Source organism: Protopterus annectens, chromosome 3.part1 (genome assembly GCF_019279795.1).
Source record: "Protopterus annectens isolate FY-2018-M chromosome 3.part1, PAN1.0, whole genome shotgun sequence".
Lineage (NCBI taxonomy): Eukaryota > Metazoa > Chordata > Ceratodontiformes > Protopteridae > Protopterus > Protopterus annectens.
In genome coordinates, this window is record NC_056732.1 from 392,222,968 (window position 1) to 392,247,620 (window position 24,653).

Here is a 24,653-nt window from a genome sequence, read left to right on the forward strand (position 1 = left end):
CAAAAACAAGAGTATGAATATTGAGTTAAAAAAACGCAGTAAGAGAAGCATACCCAAAAACATAAAAATCGATAAAACATAAATAACAAAAGCAAAAACTAGATACTTTTCAATTGTTAAAATCATAGCAGGTGTCAAACCACTGTAGACTGATTCTTCTCCCAATTCCCTTTTCATAGCACTAAAACATACAGGGCAAATTTTAGCATTTTGGGGGCCACCAACAAGCTTCAAGTTGTGGGCCCTACCCAGGTGGGATGTAAGGTGTGACCACATTGCTGCCACATCCCCTTCCATGTTAAGCTCATCCAACACATGTAATGATCACCATATAAAGTGTTAATACACTCAGGCTATTACAATTAGGGACACTATTACTGCATAAAGGTACACACACTGATTGGCATTTAGTACTAGTGTTACATTATAACAAGCTTCAGCACCACAGTAAGGTAACCACTCACAGAGGTATATGCACACGCAGACTGGCATTTAGTAGCAATGTTGTTACATTACAACAAGCCTCTGTACTGCATCAAGGTATCCAGTTCCACAGAGGTGCACAAAGACATCCACACAGACTCCTACACACAAGACAGAGACACACACACAGACTCTGACACACAGGATAGAGACACATACAGAAGACCAAGACAGTACTGCAGTGACATACACACAAGACCAAGACAGCACTACAGCAAGACAGGACAGAGACATCCACACACTACAATGACAATACTACAGTAAGACATGACAGAAACACACACACATGACAAAGACAACAGTAATGCAAGACAGGACAGAGACATCCACAGACAACAAAGACAGCACTACAGCAAGGCAGGACAGAGACACCCACACATGAAGACAGCACTACAGAAAAACAGGACAAAGACTCCCACACACAGGTCATAGACACCCAGACACACAGATCAGAGACATCCACAATGACAGCCACACACAGGACAGATGCCCACAGATGGGACAGAGACACTCACAGAAGAGCAAGACAGTACTACAACAACATGGGACAGAGACACTCACACAAGACCAAGACAGCACTACAGCAAGACTGGACAGAGACACCCACACAGACTCCTACACACAAGACAAGAACACCCACACAAACTCCCGCAGAGGACAGAGGCACCCACACAGTCTACCACACACAGGACAGAGGCACCCACACAGACTACCACACACAGGACAGCGGCACCCACACAGACTCCCACATACAGGGCTGAGGCACCCAGAGGCAACCAAAAGGATAACCAGACTGGTGATGGGAATTTGCAACCCTCAAAAACAGGATAGTTCACTTTTTTTCCTTAGAGGACTTACAAATCCATCTGGAGTTAAACAGACAAACTGGAGGCCAAACATTTGGAATTAGAATCAGCAGACAGACTGTGGCATTTGGTGGCTGAAGAAGAGGAGAAACAGATGGAATAAGAATCATCAGAGAGACTGTGGGGTTGGGAGGATGAAGAAAATGAGAAGCAGCCTCAACATGAGAGGGAGATGTTGACTCTTTGCCAGGGTCATGGAGGTAATGGGGAAGGGAATAATTGAACCCCAGAAGCAATATAATTTTGATAGTTTTATTCATATATTTGAAAGGGTATGTAAACAGTATAATGTTGACCAAGGGATCTGGCTACAGTTCCTAACCCCCTTACTCTATGGTAAATCTGCAACTGTTGTTTCTAAATTGTCTGATATTGATTGTTTAAACTATGACAAAGTAAAGAAATGTTTACTTGAATGTTTTAAGTTAACATTTGAAACTTGCAGAAAAAAAGTTTCTTGAGCATAGCTGCAAGGCAAATGAAAGTGTCTGTGATTATATTGCTGAGTTAAGCAGTTGTTTCATACGTGGGTTAGTGGGTGTCAAGTCACCACTTTTGAAGGACTGGTAGACCTTTTGGTGAGGGAACAAGCCCTTAGCACTTTACCTGAGGACGTGAGAATATGGTTGGCAGACTGAGAGTGTAAGTCTGCAGATCAGGTGGGGAAAAATGGAGATCTCTACTCAGCAAGCAGGGCATCACTACACAGGAATGGGGTACCCAGTGCTGCACGTGGATATAAGGGAACCCATGGTGGGCAGCCTAAACCACCATAACAGAGTCCACCAGTAACAGGGGAAGCAATTAGTTCAGGTACATGGCCAGGATCAAAGATTAAATGTTTTAAATGTAACCAGTGTGGCCATGTATCGTACAGATGTCCGCGGATGCAAGGAGAAATCAAAGGGTGGGGGAGCCAGCAAGTGGGACTAACAGTATTCCAGTGATAAGTTGTCTGGAGACAACAGGGCACCAAACTATCTCCAGAGGATATATCTTATCTTAGTGGATGGAAAACAGGCCACTGACAAGAGAGACACAGCCTCTGACATAACCAGTATAAAGCCTACAGTGGTTAAAGAGGAGCAGTACTTACTTGGGCAGTCCATTCCAGTCAGACCTTTAGGAGGGACTCCATCCCAAATGGCTTTTGGCCAGGATCCGCCTTGACAGGGAGGGTGGAAAAGGAAGCAAGCAAGTAGGTGTGTATGAGGATATCCCAGCAGATGTCTTGATAGAGAATTATTTTGATAATGCAGTACCTTGTGTGCATGCAGTTACATGCAGTCAGGCTTGGAGACAGGCATGTGGGTCTGGTACCTGGGGAAACCCAGACAGGTCCCACACCTGAAACCAGGGCTAGTGAGTTGGCTATTTCAGGGAGGGAGCGACCCTGTGACAGTGAGCCTGAAGGTGAGCCACAGCTGCTGGTAGGTACTGGTGTTCCCCTGGATAGGGTGACTGCAAGGGCAGAGGTGAGTGGTAGTATTCAGGCTGAGAGTGAAGCACCGCTGTCAGAGGATACCAGAATTCCTGTGAAAAGGGAGCTGAGAAGAGTTACAAAGATAGAGTTGGGAAAAGCTCTTGGACCCTACACTAACAGGCTTGAGGGAGGTAGCTGGGAAGGCACCTGATTTTCAAGGAAAGGGGAAGTCAATATATTGGAACAAGGGATTACTGTATAGAGGGGGGACCCCGAGGGAGGGCTAGAGGGTGAGGTAATACAGTAGTTGGTAGTGCCTAGAGCCTACCATCTGGCACTTCTAGCCATAGCTCATGACATTCCTTTTCAGGTAATATGAGCATAAAGCATACTAAGAGCTGTATTAAGCAGAACTTTTATTGACCTGAGATTGCAGGAAATGTAACAGAGTACTGCAGGATCTGCGAGCAGTGCCAAAAAGTAGACAAGGCAGGAGACAAGGTCAAAGCTCCTTTGAGGCTTTTGCCTGTGATTGAGGAGCCATTTCAGAGGGTAGCTATGGATATTGTGGGGCCTCTGAGTATCCCAAGTTCCACAAGGAAGAAGTATATCCTGGTAGTAGTAGATTATGCTACTAGATACCCTGAGGTGGTGGCTCTGTCCTCCATCGAGGAAAAGAAGGTGGCAAGTTGGTTTCTTAGAGATTTTCAGCAGGGTAGGTTTCCCGAGAGAAATACTGATGGACAGAGGTGCCAATTTCATGTCAGACCTGCTGGCTTGTCTTTGGATGCGCTGTGGGGTGAAGGATCTAAAAACAACACCCTACCATCCCCAGACTGATGGTCTTGAGAAGAGGTTAAATTCTACACTAAAGACCATGCTACAGGCATTTGCAGACCAGTTTAAGAGAGAAAGAAGTACAAATATTTGCCCCATCTGCTGTTTGCATACAGAGAGGTGCCACAGGTTTTTCACCCTTTGAGTTGCTGTATGGGCATAGGGTGAGGGAGCCTTTAAATTTGATTCCTGATGACTGGGATGGTGAGTGTGACTCCCACAAGGAGTCTGTTGTGGCATATGTCCTAAACCTTAGGACAAGGCAAATGGAGCTCAAAGGCTTGGCCCAGTAGAACCAGGCAGGAGCTCAACAGCAGATAAAGGTCTGATATGACAGGAATGCTTGGGCCCAAGAGTATGTTGTGGGACAGCAGGTTATGGTTCTCATTCCTGTCAGATACAATAAATTGCAGGCAGCTTTGGAGGGACACTTCAAAGTGGTAAGGAAGGTGAGTGATGTCAACTACATGGTAGAACTGCTAGGCAGGAGGCAGGGGCACAAAGTGTACCATGTTAACATGATGAAACCTTACCATGATAGGGAGGCCCTTGTGTTAAGTATTTGCAGTAGGAGGCAGGAGGAGTCTGAGGAGGCTCTATGGCTACATCAAGCCAGCCAACAAAATGCCAAGTTACTGAGGGGTGGTGGTGCTGCAGTAGCGTTGTCGCCTCACAGTAAGACGCTGTCCGGTTCGATTCTCAGGTAGAGCGTCTTCTGCGTGGAGACATGCGTAAATGGGCATCCCTTCGTTGAAGGTTGTGCGTCAGGGCTGGCAACTTGGCATGTAAAAATCATCTGCCAATCATTAGCGGACTGGAGTTCAGTTCTGGTGACCCCTAACCGGGAAAAGCCGAAAGACACACACACTGAGGTGGAGTCTAGGGTTGCAGCTATATAACATGACAATTAATTACTTTTTTAATTTCTCCAAATCTTTTGGGTTTCTAATACTATGACGGGAATGGACCCCATTCCTAAGTCAAAGTATGATTAAAAGTTCATGAAATTAGTATTATTTCAATCTTTGATGTCAGCCAAAAGTGCTCTTCGCAACACTCGTATTGTGCCCAGTAATGACTCCTTCTGCAATTTGTATGGAGTTACATGGATTGGTTGCATAGCTAAATACAATTGTAGATTCTTTTTTATAAGACTCGTTGCTCCAACTACTATTGAAACTGTCTGGGCATCTTTCTTCTACATTGCTGTCATTTCCTGTGCCTTCCCTTGCTGTCTAGCTTCAGGTGAACCTCTCTACTGGTTTCCTGTGGAAGGCTCCACATTATCTTCATATGACACCTGACCAATTGCTTTCTGTTCCACTGGTTTCCCCTTAACTTGGATATTCATTGCTCTATCCCGCTAAGGTTGCTTTAAAGAAAACAAACAAAAAAAAAGAGAAAAAAAAAAAAAACAGCCATACAAAGCAAATATAATATTCAAACAAATCTAGTATAGCATAATCAAATACAATAACAAATTCTGGGAATCTGATAGCAATATGAAAGCTGAAACTTGTTAACTGTACAAAATTGAAAAATATTGCATCTCTTCTAGCTCAAATAACAGAGGATAAAGAAGAGACTATACCTTCCATTATACTCATTTTTAGATGTCTCTCATTTGTGCTCAGAATTGCACCGTCCTTCAATTGAGAACCTGGAAGGAAAAAGGCTCACAAAGAAAAGGCTCACAACAAAAGTGCCAACCGCCCATGGTTGTCAAAAGTGCTGTCCTATCTGTCTGCCCCAAGAGTAAGTGTGTGAAAGTGGGAACCGAGCATGGATGGGGGAGGGGGGAGGTGCCTGGTGGAAAGGAGAGGTTAGCTCAGCTGCAGCCAGCTAGGAAAAAGCTGCAGGAACTGCAGGAGATAAAAATGTTAAACAACCTTTAACTCTTAAATCTTTTAATGACACTGATGAATTGGATATGGGATCTTGTCCAGTGACATGCCTTTTGAAATCCTTGAGGTAATAGCATTACAAACGGCCGTAATTTAAGGTAATTTTGTTGGTTAATTCAACTGTAAATTTTTCAGGTATCAATGAACTGTATAAAATGCTTGATAATTAGAAATATAGTAACTGCATAATAGTAAATCCACTCAACTGAATATCAATATACCACATAATCAAAATCTCAATTCCTTTCTCATTTTCAAAAATTCCTTTCTTCAAAACATAAATTTAATTCTGTAATGACCACTTTGTCATGAAGGATACGCTTCAGAAAATATGAAACAACTCAAAAAAAGCACACCAAGAGACAAAAACTAACATTTAGACATACCGCTGACTAAAATGGGACTTAGATAAGGTGCTTTAGTTGGGGATTGAATGACAATGTTTGTTTAGTAGGCAATGTTTACATGCATAGTAATAAATAATATACACTAAATGCATGATTTTAAATAATACATTTTATATTTTAGATAATATAAGAATTTAAATTATTTAAGGAAAAATTAAAGTAATTAAACTAGTAGATTGTGGGTTAAAGGGAAATGCAGGTTGTGGGGTTACTTTCACAATTTGTATCACAATTATTTTTAATCAGAACATTTAACAACACCAACATTTAACATTTTATATATTGCAAAAGGATCCATAAGAGCAAGGATCCATATTGGGAAAACGAAGTGATGGAGACTCTCAGCAACACAGGAAAAGAAGGTAACAGCTTCAGGGAACTACTTCCAAAGCAAACAGTGTAATCAGAGAAAGCAAACTATACTATCAGAATTTGCTTACACAACAAGCTGTCATGACACAGCAAATTCATATTAGGCGTCAGGACTGTACTTCCTCAAACTTCACATTGTTTTTCCTGTCTACAAAAGCAAAATGCAGAGCAAAGCAGAGAGAGAGAGACCAACGCTAACACCGGATTTTCCAACAAACACTGCAAAACGCAACAAATGCCACAAGCACATGAGCACACACACGCTTTATGAACAAGAGGTATAGTCTGTAAGCTGAAGCTCAGTATGTTAATCTAGTTAATCTGAAACCAGTCTATTAAAGTTCACACACAGTAACACACACCTGTGTAATAACACCAAAACTCTAAACAAAATTAACAGGTTGAAAGCACAAAAAATTTGAAAGCACCTGCAAAATGCACTGCACCTGCAAATTCATCTGTATATACAAGGTGTTGTTCTTACCTTCCAGTGTTCTTACCTTCACAGTTTCATGATCACACAGTTCCTGCACACATTACACACAGAATACGACACAGCGCACACACTTTCTTCTTCAGTTAAGCAGTAGATTCAAGCTCATGGCGGGAATACGGGACAGACTTCTCCAGCTGCACTGTCAGAAAGTGGGCAAGGCGGATTTAAATTAATTTAACTTTCCGCCATTGCTAATTTTTCTCCTCATCGCACTCCCCAATCGACCAAGCACGCACTCTGCAAATGCCAGATCCCGAGTTGGGAATCATTGCTCTATCCTATTGTGGTGCTTTCTGTATTTGATTTTCTACACTGAATCATTCACTTTGTAGGTACTCTATAACCTCAGTTTCTATTTCTTTAACTTCTCCATTACTAATCTCCTTTTCTACTTTTTCTTTTTGTCTTATTTTTTGTATTGTAAAGTTTTCCACGTCTGGATTCCTTTGCCTGTATTTCTCTTCATCTTTAGTGCTGCTCTTTTTGTATTGGTTATTTTTGCTTTCTCCTTTGCATAAATATTACACCATACATAAATCTCTTTTTCTTTCCCATGTTCATATTTCCTCTTCAGATGTTTCCTGATCTTCCTGTCTCTCCTTACTTTGGGGGCTCACTCCATCATGCTGTGATGTAACCCGTATTACACCTTCTACACCAAATCCTTCACTTCGCAGTCACTCCATAACTTCAACTTCTATTTTTTTTTTAATTTCTACTTTACTAATCTTTTCTACATTACATCTTTGTGATATTATTTTTTATTGTAAAATGTTCCATATCAGAATGCCTTTGCCTGTATTTCTCTTTGAATATCTTTGGGGATGCCTTCTTTATATTGATTAATTTGGCTTTCTCCTTTGCATAAATATTTATATTGTTCAAATATCTCTAGGTTTTGTTGTTTATATTTTTACACTTCATCAGATGCTTCTTTTTCCAAACAGATCAAAGTTTCTTGATCTGTATACTGTTTTTCACAAATATGTTGTATTACTGAGCACAGATTTTCATTTGAAGCTTCTGGCAGTTTTTCTTGTGGAGGTATTTTTCTTTCCTCTAATTTCTCTCTTAATCTTTTTGTATATCATGTGTCTGGAAATTATGGGCTTTTTGCATAATAATAACAATACATAATTTCTTTCTTGTCCTCAGTAGTCCACTCTATCATCTTTATGGCTCTTCTTTGGCCTATCAATTTTTGTAATTTTTTGGCTGCTACTTCCTTCTACAACAGGGGGGCCATTCTCCCCCTGGGCCTGGCCTGGCTCCATTGTAGGAATGTTTTTGTATTTTGAGGATTCTACACTGTCATTTTTTATAGTCCTAGCATCAGTGTGCCTACCAGGATTGGGCACTGTTTTATCCTAGGTCTTGTGCACCCAGCTATCTCTTTTAATTTTTGATCTACTTCTTTCCATGATATATGCTATATAAATACAGTCTATATATCAGTGTTGCCTTGGTGAGATTTTGTAAAAACAGGGTCCACCTCGCGAAGGTATTCACCAAGACTTGAGGATGAAATTCAATTTCAGCACTACCTCTCCTTTGCTTGCTGACTTTTCATCTCTCAATTCTGATCCCTAAGCACCGTAGTGGGGTTAGCAATGCCAATGGAGATCATCTCTCAAGACAGTGTATGGGTTAATGTATTCCCATATAGACTCATTCCTCTCAAGCAACGTTGCTCAAGGTCCACTTGAAAAACTAGCTTGAGTCTTGAAAGGGGGTAGAGATATGACAATGTGAGGTGTTGCCAAATATGCCAGGAGAATTAGGGCAGTGGATGTGTAACATATGCCAGGACAGCTAGCTGGAATTTAGTAAAGAATTATATGTTATTTGAATATCAAACTGATTTGTACAGATGCTTGAAATGTATTTGTAGAGTTGCTTGTGTTAAAAATGCATCAACAGTGTGTCCTATTGGACAGAGGAAGAAATGTATTATTGGAACTGTGGAAATGTTGATATTGTAACAAAGGATACTGGAAGAGAAGAGGTTAATCTCAAACCACCTGACTTTGAAAAATGGTAAGAAATTAAATTACCTGGCTTAGGCCATAAATACTGTATCTTACAATTCTCAATGCAGCCAAAGACAAAAAGTCTGTACTAGGAAGCTTCCTGTATTGTCATTGGGGTGAACTAACTGCTGCTCTGGAAGAGTGGAGGTGTGAAATTGTTTTATGACTTCCGGGAGCTGTACCAGATCTTAGCAAAGCTGTGTTTGTGTGTGTGTGTGTGTGTGTGTGTGTGTGTGTGTGTGTGTGTGTGTGTGTGTGTGTGTGTGTGTGTATGTGTGTATTACTGACACATATGTGTTAAATCATAACAGCTTCTAGCCAAGGGGGGAAGCAATGGAGCCAAAAGTCAGATGACCAGATGTATGTGATGTCATTCTGTAAACCATCACTAAACATTATATTTAATACTAGGTGAGACTGAAGTCTCAGAGTACTCTGTTCTTGGAACCTAACAAGAAAGGACCCCTCACCTACTTCATCTTGCCTTGCTGTAGTAACTTAATTAGGGAACAGTACGTCTTAAGATCAAGCAGGAAAATATAGTGAGATTAGTTAAGTACTGTTTTTCTGTATCTGTGTGAATCTATTCATCTGTGTTATTTTAATATTTCCTGTGATTGAAACCCTGATGTTTATTATAAACAGATATTTAGCATGTTCATGTTCTTTTATGATTTATTATTAAATATATTTAAATGTTTTCTTGTGGCTGGTCCTTTAGAGAATATTTTATCCTTTGAAAGTACGTATATCTATTGGTGGCATTATGACCACTCCTGAACGTCTGGCTATTTGGTCGACATTACCATTTGTATTAATATTAATTTCACTCAGTATAATTGGGCACCCTTGTAAGAGCCTTGGAGTAGCTGCCTTTGGGGTGTCTGGTGGCAGTCTAACTACCTTATAGTTTGGGCAGAAGTGGTCATAGCTAGCAAATCTGTGCCAGCCTTTCCCAGGTGTGTGTGTGTGTGTGTGTGTGTGTGTGTGTGTGTGTGTGTGTATGAAAATCAGTCTAAAAGTGTGTGTGTGTGTGTGTGTGTGTGTGTGTGTGTGTGTGTGTGAAAATCAAATTTAAAAGTGTGTGTGTGTGTGTGTGTGTGTGAAAATCAAATCTAAACATGTGTGTGTGTGTGTGTGTGCGTGTGTGTGTGTGTGTGTGTGTGTGTGTGTGTGTGTGTGTGTGTGTGTCAGCTACTTGGAGCAAGGACAAGAAGCACTGGTTTCACAGAGAGTGCGCTGGAGTACTTGGCTTGGACACTCAGCTGAGGTTTCAACTCTATAGCTGTTGCCAGTGGGGAAGTCTTATTGGAGACCTAGAAAGAGACAGATAGAGAAACCCAGACCCCAGACTGAGTGTGTTTCCTGTGTGCTCTTAAGGGAAATTGTGCTTGATGCAGACCCCTACATCTGTAAATACTGGGTGTATCCATTTTTCTTCCAAGTGAATGTCCTTTTCCTTGCCAGAGGTGAGGATTCAAGCTCCTTGATTACTGGCCCAGAGAGGGATGTCACAATTAGCAGCATTTTTGCATTCATTAGATAATTCAGTGCACAGTTACACAATAATCCTAAAGCAGCTAGCAAGATATTTAAAACTATAAAAAGATAGGAAAATGGAGAAACCATTTTGCTATTGCAGTCTGACTATAACCACCTAAAAACCTGACATCGTTCAAGACATGGTTGCATGCTACCACACAACAGCAGTTGTGAGGCACTTAACATAAACTGGTTATCCATAAACCTGCATTACCATGGGTATGGGCAGACATACATGAAAACTTTTACTGCATTCCCAAGCATTAAGTGCATTAACATAAGATGCTGCATGCACTGATTTTTAAATATTTAATATGTATAGCAGTTCTTGCACTAACTGAAAATCAGTGCAGGACTGTTTGTGTACTTGTAAAAAAAGCACCTTTTGTTTAGCAATATTGATGGCCATTCAGACTGCTAACCTGTTCTGTGGGTGCTGTTGTTTTACTGCTTGCTTGTTTTTCTCAAATCTTAACTTTCCCACTGCAAATACAGTTGTGAGGATGTTAACTAAAATTCTAATTTCAAATGTGCTTCCACTCGCCAGCATGACAATTAGTTGTGTGGATGATGTAACATCCCCACTGATGCTGCTCTGTCCCAGGGACCCTTGCAGTGATTGTAAGGAAGTTTACAGGAGGTGTCTGTTGGGCTGCTGGCAGACATCCACATAATATGGTAGTTAAACAAATCAAATCCATATCACTGAATTGAAGCTTGAATCTGCATACAGTATGGAAATAATATAAATAGAAATCTGGAAGTCTAATAATGCAACAGGCATGTGTGACAGATATGTGTTTTTATAAGTAGTATTTAAAATGAAAATATCATAACAGTATGGCAGCATGTGTTAATTGTACTTTACAAAAAAACAGGGGTAACCATTTGAAATGATGGGATCCGTTATAGCAAGTCCTGAAACGCGGAGACTGAATGGCTGAAAGAATGAACTTACATATACTAAGACTGAGATGCAATTTCTCAGAATATTCTCTTTTCTCAAAGGTACAACAATCTTGGAGTTGGTATATATACATTTTAGGGTATTGGGGGGCTTTCTCCCACATAGGGGTGCAGAGGAATTTGCACTCCATACAAGAAAAAGTTTTAAGGAGGAGAGTGATGTTTGAAATTTGCTGCTCCCTGGGTTTTTGATCTTTTTTTTTGGCTTTTTGACACTTAGCATTTCAATTGTTGACATTTCAACAGGGGGATCCTAAGTGAAAGACCAGCACTGGTAGACTTTTTAGTAGAATCTAGAACAGAAGCTGCTGTTAAAAAAGGAATAATTAGTACAGCATAGAAAATATTGCATATTAAATATAAGAATCAATTAGAGGAGGTTAGAAAGGACTGGGAAGTGAGATTGGATAAGCAATTCACAAAGAAACAATGGGGGATATATGTATATCTCCCAAATATGCAACAAAGTCTAGGACATTTAGGATCTTTGCTTGGAAGGGTTTACATAGGTATTTTTATGCCCCAAGTAGACTCCAAAGAAGTAGGTGTAATGAGGAAGAAAGAGGTAATTGGGAACATATTTTCTGGGAGTACAGTGAGATGGCAGACTTTAAAGATTCCCTGCAAACTGCTCTGTCAGAGATATTGGGTGAGCAAATTGGTATAACTAAGGAAATGATCTTTTTGAGCTATGATGCAGAATTGGAATTGTCTAGATATAGTAACACCTTGCTGAGTCTAATTATGGTGGCTGTCAACAAAGCAATTACTAGAAAATGGAAATCAAAGTCTAAACCAACTGTACTAGAAGTAGCGAATATAGTAACAGAGATAAAAAAACTGGAATTGGGATCTTTAGAAAAGGGTAGGGGCAAATTACATAGAAAAAATGGGAATTGGGGAACAAAGCATGCTGAGGAGGAATGAGGTTTAAAACAAGGCAGGATTTGAATGAGCTAATTAATGTTTAACTAACCATGACTGGATAGATAATAAGTGATGTATAATGTTTGCAACTAAATTTATGTCAGTAGGTTTGTGATATATAATGTTTGCAACTAAAATCATACTAATATGGTTTGATTTCATTTGTATAAATATATGATTGCTTATGTCATATGTGATAATTTAATAAAGATGTTTCTTGTTTAAAAAATAGGGTAGTGATGACACATTTGGTATAGTTCATTTTTGTTGGTGACAGCATTCAGAAGTACAATAGCAAGCAATGAGTCATAGCCCTGCAAGAAGAAAAGAGAACTGCATGTAACTAAAAATTGGGCAGAGCTAATTATGAATGAAAAAGAAATACACCTCCACAAATATTTTTTCTAATGGTCATAGCTGGGATTGTTGGACAGTTCATGTATGGTATACCAAAGCTAGAGGTCTGCAAATAAAATTTGCTTTAGAGATTACTGAACCATGCAGGCTGCTTATGTCATACATAAATTCACTGCCTTCAGGGTAGTCGAGCAGTGCACTCACTTCCTTATTATAACCAGCCCTTGCTGAGTCAAGGACCCAGTAGGCTGCATAGCAGTATTACCGCAGAAGCAATTTCTCTACCCCATGTAATACACAATATTGTTCATGTCTAAGGTTCTCCCAATGCCTATCACAGAAGTAATATTTGAATGTATTGCTATGGACATTGTAGGGCCAATAGTAAAATCTAGTAATAGGTTTCAGTGCATACCAGTAATAATGAACAATGCTACCAGATTTCCAGAAGTGTCATTATGCAAAGCTAATGCAAAGACTATTGCCAGGGCACTTGTAGTGTTATTTTCCAGAGTAGGTATCCCTAAAAAAATGCTTCCTGATCAAGGTACTCTCTTTATGTCAATAGTGCTGTATCAGTTATGTTGTGCTGAAGACTTCCGTGTACCATCCACATACAAACGGATTGGTGGAGAGATTTAATAAACCACTAAAATCCATGCAAAGAGGAAAGTTACTGATGCAGATAGTTAAAACTGGAACAATTTGTTACCCTACTTGTGTTTTAATGTTTATTACAGCTTGAACTTTTGTATGGCAGGCATCTGAGATTTCTGCTTGACATTGCTAAGGAAACTTGTGAAGAAGAAAAAAAATCATTTTATAGTGTAATAGAAAAACATGTTAGTTTACAGAATGGAGGACACACAAGGAGCCCAGGAAATGCAATGATGACTTTTTAATAATGCTTAACTTAGAGAATGAAATTCAGGTCAGTTGCTTGTACTAAATGGGTCTATCTTCAGCCATCGAATGTAAAAAGCATAGAACGGCATGTCTTACTGAACATGCTGTTCATCGAGCCATTCAAGTAAGATCACATTACGGTAGGGATCAGGAAATTTGCCTTTTCCCCACTGTAGTGTGATCTTGGAGTTGGTATATATAATTAGCGGGGGGGGGGGGGTTCGCTTAAAGACATTTTCGATGTAATGCCATTCAGCAATTCTTTTCATTTCGATGGCTGCAAACATAGACCTGTACTAAAGTTCTTCAACGAAAACAAATTTCTATCCAAATGGCAGAGACTATTTGAGGTAAAAGAAAAAAATGCAGTTAACAATAAGGTTAGACAAACAGGAATGAAGAAGACAAAGCAAGTATTAATGTACTGAACCCAGTGTTATGATTTTAAGAAACTGAACAGCATTTCAAAGTTTGATTGCTGTCCAGAATTGATGACACCAAACCTGATGAAGGGATACTGAGAGATAAGCACTTCACTCCTTCTAGCATAGAGGAAAAAAACAGCTTTTGTATCCCATGATGGACTAGTTCAGTACATAGTACTATCAGGTGGCCTACCTGGATTCCCATATACCTTGCAGTTGCTGATTTGTAAACTGCTGAAGTTTAATTCATGCTGTGATGCAGAATACCTGGATGATGTGGTCATTTATTCAGAGAATTGAGAATCTCACCAAAAGTAAAGGGTGTGCGAGAATCTATAAGACATTTGGACATAGCTAGGTCACTTGGCATCATGGGCAAACACCAGACTAGCCCCATTTCAACTCAAAGTTGAGGACCAAAAAAAAAAAAACAAAAATATATATATATATATATATATATATATATATATATATATATATATATATATATACAAACTGTATACGGTTAAGCTACTAAATGTATTCATTTCAGCAGCCATGATATTAGCCATGGCTACTGAAATCAATACCAGCACTTTGCTCACACATGATTGGCAGTTTTTCAGCACTGCCAATCGTCACCCCTGACAATTTGCATGTGTAGGGCAGCAGATTCCTTTGCTCATGCTACTTATGGTACTGATAAGATAGGCAAGCTTGACACCGAATGTTAAAAAAGTAAATTGGGCATGGTGGATGATAAGTTTTTGGCATATCTTACAGGAAGTGGAGGTAAGACCACAAGAAGTGGTTGGGAGGGTGGCCTAATGGTTAAGGTGTTTGCCTTGCAAACATAAGGTTCAGGGTTTGAGTCTCATGAGGGATAATTGGCTAGGCTTAAGATGGCTCGTAAGGGCAGTTAGCTTAGTACTAATCAATAAACCTATGAAGAAAAAAAAAGGCCATTTAAAAAGAAATAGCCTGTACTCCCTACTAAGTGAAGGTGTTTTTTTTCAATTGGTTGTGTAGTAAAGATGCATCTAATTTTGTGACTACTAATTGCCCTTTGGCACATCTTGCAAGAGGGAAAGACTGTGAAGGTGAAGTGCTTTTCTGAAGCAGACCTGGCATTTAAAGAACAAAAGTATCATGTACCCTGTACCTTTGTTAGAGAGTCCTGATTTTACTAATGTGCTTACCCTATATACTGATGTGAGAGAGATTCATTTGGGGGCAATGTTATTACAATACGTTCAAGTTGAGAAGCATCTTATGTGCTATGTCAGTGAGAATTTGAGTAAAGCAGAAAGGAAATAGTAATAAAGTGGGCCTTTTATGTCTTTGAAGTATTACTTCTTAGGTAGGTACTTTGATTTGGTGAGTGATCATTCCCCTTTACAATGGTTAAGTAGGCAGGCTGATGGCAATTCAAAGTTGTGTAGGTGGGCACTATCCAACCACCCTTTCAATATTAGTAACCCCTACTCCTAGCATAGTCAGTTAAAATGCTGTTGGGTTGTCATAGGTCTAGATCCTATTTATGTGAGTCCAAGTCCCTGGTTTTATGCTAGAAGGGGGTAGTTATATGACATGTTGACTGAAAACAATGTGAAATACACCTTTAAGTATGTTGCATTATGGAGTGTGGGAATTTTCTCACAAGCTAGTCAGACAAACATTATGTATTAGTCAGCTTAGCAAGGCATTGATTACCAGTTATGCTTCTATAAAAGGAAGTAGCCTGGATGACTAGAATGGGGAAGTTTGTTCCTCAAATGGAAGTTTAGAATAAGTGCAACAACAATCTTGTGTACAGAAACAATATAATGGAACCAAAAAAAATCAGACTTATCGTAAAATCGTAGCTTTATTATTAAAACATTTTAAAATACATTAAGTGCTGTCATTCCCCATTTGGGAACTTCGTCAGAATAAGAAACACCCCAAACAACAGAAATTAAATATAAAACATCATTGTACCATTATCACATGATTAGTCCTAAATCAATCATTAACACATGCAGTTTGTTCTTTATTCCTGTGGATTACTGGTTTAACTTTTGGAAGTTTAGAATAGGTTAATAGAGCTTGCCTGGAAGACTCTGCAAGAGTGAGTTTGAGAGCCCAGTCAGTGCTACCTTCAGAATTACATCTGAAAGAAATGTTCTGGAGTTTAGATCTGCAATTAGGGCCTAGTCGAGGTTTGCAACCTGAGACCTTTATTTTTAAGGCAGTCTCTTGGAAAGGATGTCAAAGGTAATACTGGGTGATGGAAAATAAGCAAAGGTACTGTTTTTGTTTCTACCTATGAGGGTTATTTATTTTTATTTTTATTTTTTTGTGTCTATAATGAGTATGACTCAGTATGTTTTTCAAAAAGTTACTGCTGAATGGGCACTGATATTGCACTTTATCTGTACAGAAAGATATAAACATAAAGCTGAATAGGCAATGAATACCTTAGTCAATGTGCCCAGATAAAATAAATGTCACAGCAATGCCTAACAGACATACAACTCACATGAAACTGCACAAGTCTACCTTTCTAAGCACTGTGTCTTGGCAAGACAGGAATTCTATTATTATATCTCTCAAAGCTAAACATCAATCTGATAGCTTGAGTCAGGACGTTAGTTTTAATTAATTTGCTAGTTGGCATACAGGAAGAACAATACCAGTCAAAATAATTTTAAAAACAAAGTGGTCCTAGAAAACACACTGAATGTTACTCCTGTTTCATCAATTTATTATAAACGTGCCTAGCTGAATGTACAAATTAATAAGGTATTTGTGACAACACTGTCCATTTAGGTGCAATGCAAATGTCTGTTAGGAATGACATTCTCATGTACAGAGTTGTATTGTATATAACCAATGACTAGGTTACCAAAAAGATTCTAATTAGCACATTAATTATGTCTAATTACACTGATGCAGAGAAGATATGTGGTCATATGGTTTGTTCGCATATGTGTTAAGAAGTGTAAGCATTAAGCAGGTATTGATTACTGAGGTACAAATACACAGGGATCAGTCTTTATTTGGCAGCTTAATTATTGTTAAATATGCAGGAGCTATTTCTTTTTCAGCTAGGCGTTATCTGTACCAAATAAATAATCCAATAAAAAGAATTCCAGAAACAGGATGTGCTGAAATATGTCTGGAAGAAGAGTCACACTTGCAAAAGTAGATGTACCATAGCCATATATAAAAGGAAAGACAGGGTCTTAAATAAGTGCAATAAGGAAAGTAAACAAGGTCTGCCATCAACAAATGAATGCATCTTATATACACTGTCGAAGGTGAAGGAAGTGTCTTTGGTCAGCAGACAATGAAGTTTTCTTTCCCCCAAAAGTATTTTCCCTCGGGCTATCAATGAAGTTTAATTTCCAAAAATCTTTCATGAGATGATGGCAGGTATCATTCCAGTATCATGCATTCTTAATATACTGCATTATCGCACTTCTGTCTATTATGACATTTCTAAATAAAGAACAGTGTGCACTGATCAACATTCCACTAAGAACTAGAATGTCTAATTAATGCAGAATTCTTTATACCGATGTCTTCTGAAAAGTATGTTAAGAAGCACTGACGAGGGTGGAAAACCACTTTCTCTACATTTACTTGAGGGGAGAGGAAATAAATCCCTCAAAATAGCACATTCTGTATGTTAGCCTTAAATATTCTACCTTTTGTAGGACTCTCAGAAACTTGTTTAAAAACTGTCTACAGCATCTCTCAATGTATTGAGGCAAATTCTTTTAAGTCCAGTGATAATCGACCAGACAATAACAAATGGTGCTGGTACAGCCAAGATCATTGACAAGAATTACCCTATTGATATAATTCAAGTCGCAAAATCCAGTGATATCTTCCACACAAACCTTAAATGGATTTTGACCCATCTGTCTCTACGAGATTGTATTAATCTTCACACAGGTATTGTCTATACCCCTTCCTACTTCTTCTCTTTCCTTCCTAGAAGAGGTATATCACATATGTGCCCAAGAGGTTTTGCAAGAAGTACTAATACTTTTGGGAACTTTAATGTCAATGCAGGACCACCCAGTACTTCCAGTCTAAATAGTGCACTACTATGTCATGGCCTGGAACAAATTGTGCATTTTCCTACAAGACCAAATCAATTGTCTGGACACAATACTAATTTAGAGTAAATTGCTAATCCTGACCTATATTAAGAACAGATGTGTGAAAGTAAAAAGTCTTCCATAACAACTAAGTGATCACTGCCCAGTAATACTCAACTGGCTCTTTAAAGCACAAAGATTAGCACATAAACTTATTGCCTGCAGATCCCTCTCTGAATCTAAAAAGGACTTGCTTATATCATGCCTTTGCTCCATTGACTGGACTCTATTACACTTCCAATCCAATCCTAACAATGCCTTTCATTATTTTCTCAAGACCTTATGAACTATACACAATACTATTTTCCCAGCTGCTCATAGGAGCCTGAGAGGTCAAAAATACCCATGGCTTATTACAGACATTAAAAAAAATATGCCTACTATGGGTACAGCCTGGTCACACTGGGAGCAAAACCCTTTAGACAGCCACTTACACCAAGCCTAAATGCAACACAGAAATACCCCAGGTATGGCAACTAATGCATCCAAGGTATCATATCACAGGAAAAAAGAAAGAAGCTCTGTTAGTCTCTTTCATACACTTCTGTCAGGATCTAGAACTCACTGGTATCATCACAGATTCCAAACACACTGCTGCCACCCCCTACCACACTAATGACAGCACTGACTTCGCTACATATTATACACAGCACCTAATCTCCACCATCAGTGTCATCAGTAAATTAATTTCCCATGCAATCCCCTTCCTTCCTTCCTTCCTTCCTTCCTTCCTTCCTTCCTTCCTTCCTTCCTTCCTTCCTTCCCCACTGCCACTTAAAAAACCCTACCTCAACTTTGTTCCTTGGCATCATGCTGTCTTCCCTTTTATATTAAAGAAATTGCAGCAAAAGAAATCACAAAACTACCAAACCAACTACAACCTCAGTCTAATGCTAAATATATCAGGCTTCACCCAACTTCCTTAAAACAGCCTCCTGTGTAATTACAAAACGTTGCACACATATTTAACATAACCCAATCTGGAATTTTCCTGCATCCTTCAAATGGGTTAAACTGATCTTAGCTAAAAAGCAAGTAAAAAGACATCCAGCTGTATGTAACATGAATGTTCAGTGTTTGGTACAGCTTCAAGGAAAAATGCTGATAAGAATAACTCCTTAATTCCTGAGACCCAGGTGCAAAAAATGGACAACTCCCTACTGGGTTGGAGACAAAGATGACTTCCTAGATTGTCACATTCACCTTGAAACAGACCACAATTTAGCTTATCAATGGACTGCATAACATCAAAAAATTAACAAACTATACTCATGGACAGGATCCAAATTGCACATGAAAAAAAGTGTATACAAGGACAGTAAAATTGAATGGTGTTAGATCTGATTTCTTGTTAGATCTGTATAGTGGAGAACATCATTCGTGCTGTCTGAAAAGTTTAACCTGAGACATTAAAGCTGTAAACAGTACAGTACTGTATATGTCGTCTGTTACACAGACAAGTTATTTTATTAGTACTGTGCAAAGTTGATAATATAGTGCTGAAGAGGTTAATAGTCTTTAAAGTTCAGTGCATTAATCAGACTTTTATTTTAACAAGGTCCCAGCAAGCAGCAGTAGCACAGACATCTGCATTTAATTTTTCACAAACCACTCAACATTTAATAAACATTGGTAATCACACGCATTAAGAATATGTATTTCTGCAACCCCCCTCAAAAAAACTATTGCTCTACTGCATGAATAAATGACAATCTCTGCCCATCTGACATCATCTGGCATGCCTTCTAACCTTGAGGCACTCAACATTTATTAAAAGTTGGCAATCACACACATAGGCATATGTATTTCTGCATTCTCAGAAAAAAATAATTGCTGTTCTACTGGATAATAAATTACATTCAGGGGTAATACTCCAAAAATTGTAGCTAAGGCAATGCCCATCAATTGTAAGTAATAAAAAGAGAAATGGGAATTGCATGCTGCTTTTTATCTACCATGTAAATGGAATGTGATTTATTCATTTTAAAAAGAAACACATATGTGACAAATCAGTTTTGGTTTAACTATAACTGCCAGTAATAACCGTACCTGGTCTATTGCCCCTGTTGGTTAACTGGATTGGATTAGGGTGCTGTCATATCCCAGAGAGAGTGATTTTAAACTCTGGCCACTGACCTCAAGCAGATGCCCTATGCAGCTTGACTGAAGAAACTCCAGCTGTACTCTGTTGCCTAACGCCTACTCAGAGTTGATCTCTGCCTGACATACAAAGCCATGTCCAACCTAGAATTGATGGACATGTTCCACCTAAAGAAAACCATATCCCCTCGAGCTGCATGCTCCAGGGATCTAAACCTCACCACAACAATAAATAGGACATGCTCGAGGGATAGATTCCTGTCCCAGAGACTTCCCATGCTCTGGAACAAGTTTCCAATCTACATTAGGCAGAGCTCCTCACTAACCCTCTTCAAAAGAAACCTTGATGAGTGGACGGGAAACAGAAAGTTTACCCCAGGGATCACTTCAATGGCTCTGCTGGACAGAGGCACAGGAACTAATCTAAGGGGGTGGCGAAAGCCAACACATTCTGGCTAGGCTTATAAATGTCTTTGGGCAGATAGCCTAGTACCTACCTATGAACCTATGAACCACATTCCTGCTCATACTTTCTTCATTAGGGTTCTGTTACTTTGAACAATGGCAATACCTGTACAATGCCAAGCTCCAAGCTGAGAAGACAAGAATACCCTGATAATGGTCCACCTTCTTAGGGAGTTGTATCTGGATAAGATCCAGGTGTGCACAATAGGAAGTAAGTGGAAAAAGATTGACATCTGGCAGGAGTTTGCTGAGCACCTGTCATCCATGACAGGGATTACCCTCCCCTGCCAACATTGCTGCCATAGCTTATATGACCTACAGAAGCATAAGTCTGACCAGCTGGCTGAGGGGGTTGACCAGGTAGGGGTGAAAAGGATCGAGTTCTACTGTAAGTATTGTTATTATGTTTTTTGGTTGTATTAAACACAGAGTAAAAAAATAACTACAAGCAGGTTGTATAATTGAAGGTATTTGCTAGAAGAAATTTGATTTGTGTAATTGGAAATATGTATTTGTAATGTTATTATAATAATGCAAAACAAAGCATAAATATATCTGTACACAGTACTGCATCTGTAGTCATAGGTATGGAATGTTTATGTGATAACATAATTCTCTGTATAAATATAAATGTAATATATGTATAAGTAAAAAAATAATCTGCATATAAATGTCTGTAAATCACAGATATAAATCTGCATGAATACACTTACAGGTACTTGTTCATGTATTTATACAGAAAGCAAACAAATGTTTTCATTTAGTATTGCATTACCTTAGGTATTAGTTAAATTACATGCAGAGAGTTTATGTGGGCCAGAAAATTATTTATTAGTATAATAATTGTAAAATATAGTAATTTGTTCCACAATATTAATTGCACATACAGGATGGCTGAAATTGGTCAGGCATTACACTCTAGTCAGAGTGGAGGTTCAGGGAGGGGTTGGGGGTTACTGTATCAAGTGAATGTCCATCACATACTTTAGTGAGGAATGACTAGTTGCATTACTTCTGTACTACTTCTGCATATATTTTTAAATCATCCCTTTATATGCTTAATAGTTGTTATGGAAGACAACTATCAGGCATACACTTTTGTACAGCTAAGGAAATGAAAGCATCCAAGACTTGCACCATTTTTCTGTGTGTGTACTTTCTGGCTGAACACAATTCACAGACAGTTTCATTCAAAATATAATATTTTAAAACACCATTCTATCAAAATTACATCAATTTAGTTATAGCTTGCAGTAAAGGGAAGATTGGAAATGTACGAGAATCCAAATAGTAATATATCTTTTAACAAACATTTTATATAGCCCACCTAATCATGAAGGGATTCACATCTAGATCAGGGGAGGTCATCGTGCCTCTTTACTCATCCCTCATCAGGCCCATAATTGAGTACAATGCCCCTTTTGGGATGTACCTTACCAGATACCTGCAGCAACTGGAAAGACCCCAAAAGTACCTCACCAAGAGGATCAAAGGGCTCAAACAGATGCCATATGCTGCCTGGTTAAAGAAACTCCAGCTCTACTCAGTGGCATACCGCCTGTTCAGAGGCGATCTGTGCCTGATGTATAAAGCCATGTCCAACCCGGAATTAATGGATATGCTGCACCTCAGAAAATCCAAATCCCATCGAGCTACGCGCTCGAGAGACTTGAACCTCAGCACTGAAATAAATAGGACATGCTGGAGGGACAGATTCATAACCCAGAGGCTCCCTTCACTCTGGAATAAAATCCCAGTCCAGATTAGGCAGAGTCCCTCATTGACTCTCTTCAAGAGGAATCTTGATGAGTGGATGGGAGATCGTACGTTTACCACCTCGAAAAAGGGCATAGCAAAATACATTTTAAATGGGTGGCAAAAGCCAAACACATTCTGGCTAGGCTTATAAATGCCCTAGGGCAGATAGCCTAGTATGAACCTATGGACCTATGAACCTATGAACCACATACTAAACAAGTACTGCAGTGAATGGAATGCCTTGCAAATAAGTGCTAATTATATAAGTAATAGTAAGGGGGAAAAGGAAATACAGGTAAACAAGAATTGTCTTATGTCTTCTCTTTATAGCTGAGGAACAGCTTGCCTACAACAGGCAACAGTGGGTTGAAGAAGCTGATAAGCTTGAATAAAGTAATGAATAATATTGCGTGTTTAACTGGTTTCATTAATATATATATATAGAGAGAGAAAACTAATTTATAAAGCATGGTAACTGAAGCACTACAGTGCATTTAGTACATTACTGCAACCAAGATTGATATATATATATATATATATATATATATATATATATATATATATATATATATAGGGTTACTATCACAATGCCGATGTGCACTTGCATGGCTATGAAGTATTCGAACAACAGATGTTCGAATACTTCATATTTCAACAGGTGATGTGAGCAAACGTTACCATTGCGAATGGACTGTGCATTTGCAATTCTAACGTTCGCTCATGTGAGGGGATCGCGGTACAGTGCGGTTAGGGAAATACATCCCTTTCCTCACTGTAGTGCGATCTCGGAGTTGGAATATTAAGTTGGGGGGTGTGGGGGGCACAACCCCCCACAGGGGGGGTGCAGCCCCCCTGCATAACTGTGTGTTTAGGCTAGTTAAGTAGGTAGTTACGGTATGGTTGGGAGTGCTGTGTATTGCTGAAAATGTCACGAGCGACATTTTCGACAATACACAACTATTTTCGACATTAGGACAAATCGAAAATGTTCATTTCTGATGTATAAATTCGAAAATGCAGACACGTTTTGTTCTGATTTTCAAATTTATGATAGTAAACCATATATATATATATATATATATATATATATATATATATATATATATATATATATATATATATATCAGGAACTAATCTATAAAGCAGGGTAAGTGAAACAGTAGTGAGTATTTCCTATATTACTGCAACCAAATTCAAAAGATATGTCAACATATAACTGCAGTATTTGTGTTTAACTTATTTTATAAGATGCAAGTATTTATAAATGGTGTTTTTGGTATAATATTGCAAACAAATGCATATCAGGTACAAATATGATCATTATGTTTGTGTAGTAACTGCAACATGTAAACCCCACCAGAACTTGGTCACAATATGCTCTCCTGCCAAGTACACATAAACACTTCCAATAAAATGTCATCCAAAGTCTGCATAAGCACTTTCCGTACATTTTGTTTTACTTCAATAAATATTTATAAGAATAGAAAATGTTTTAAAGTAAGAAAATAAATGCTGTGTAACATGATATGTGAATTTATTGTGTGCATTTTCTCTTTTGTCTCCCTCCTTTTTTCTTATTTTAATTATGCATTCCTTTCTCTTTTATTATTTTCTTACTTTTCCATTTATGTTGTATTTTTTTATAGGTCTAAAATCCTTTGGAGTGGCCCAGTCGCTTACCTCTTTGGTTAGAGAATACTCACCCTCTGGCCATCTGGAGACATTTTTCAGTGTCAGGATAGCGGCCCCAGTCCTACATGTACCCTGGCACCCTGGCACATGAAAGTCTGGCAAGCCTCACAGATCGGGGACTTCGGGACTTGGTTGAGGACATGCTAGAGGAAGTAGTGAACAGATGGACTCAGCCAGTTGAGGCCTCTCTTCAACATGTTCAAGATGTGCTCTCCTAATTGGTGCTGACCACCACACCACCACACGACCACAGGCCCCTACCCCCTAACCATTGGGGTCCTCCACTGCACCACCATCTGGCAGTGAAAATGTTTGAGGCTGTGTGGACTATGGTTCCAGCTGCCACCTCCTCAGCCTTTTTACCTTTATCCTTTCTCCAACACCTTCTTACCTATTTCGTACTCACAGTACCTTCTTATATAAAAAAAGATTGAAAAAATGGGGGGGGGGGGTTATCACTCCAAAACATTGTGCTCCTCCTCTTCTTTCAGCACAGATCTTTGATGTTTTCCTTCTGTGGTTCCTCTTTGTTGTGTCCCCCTTTTGCCTGTCTCCTTCTTTTTATTC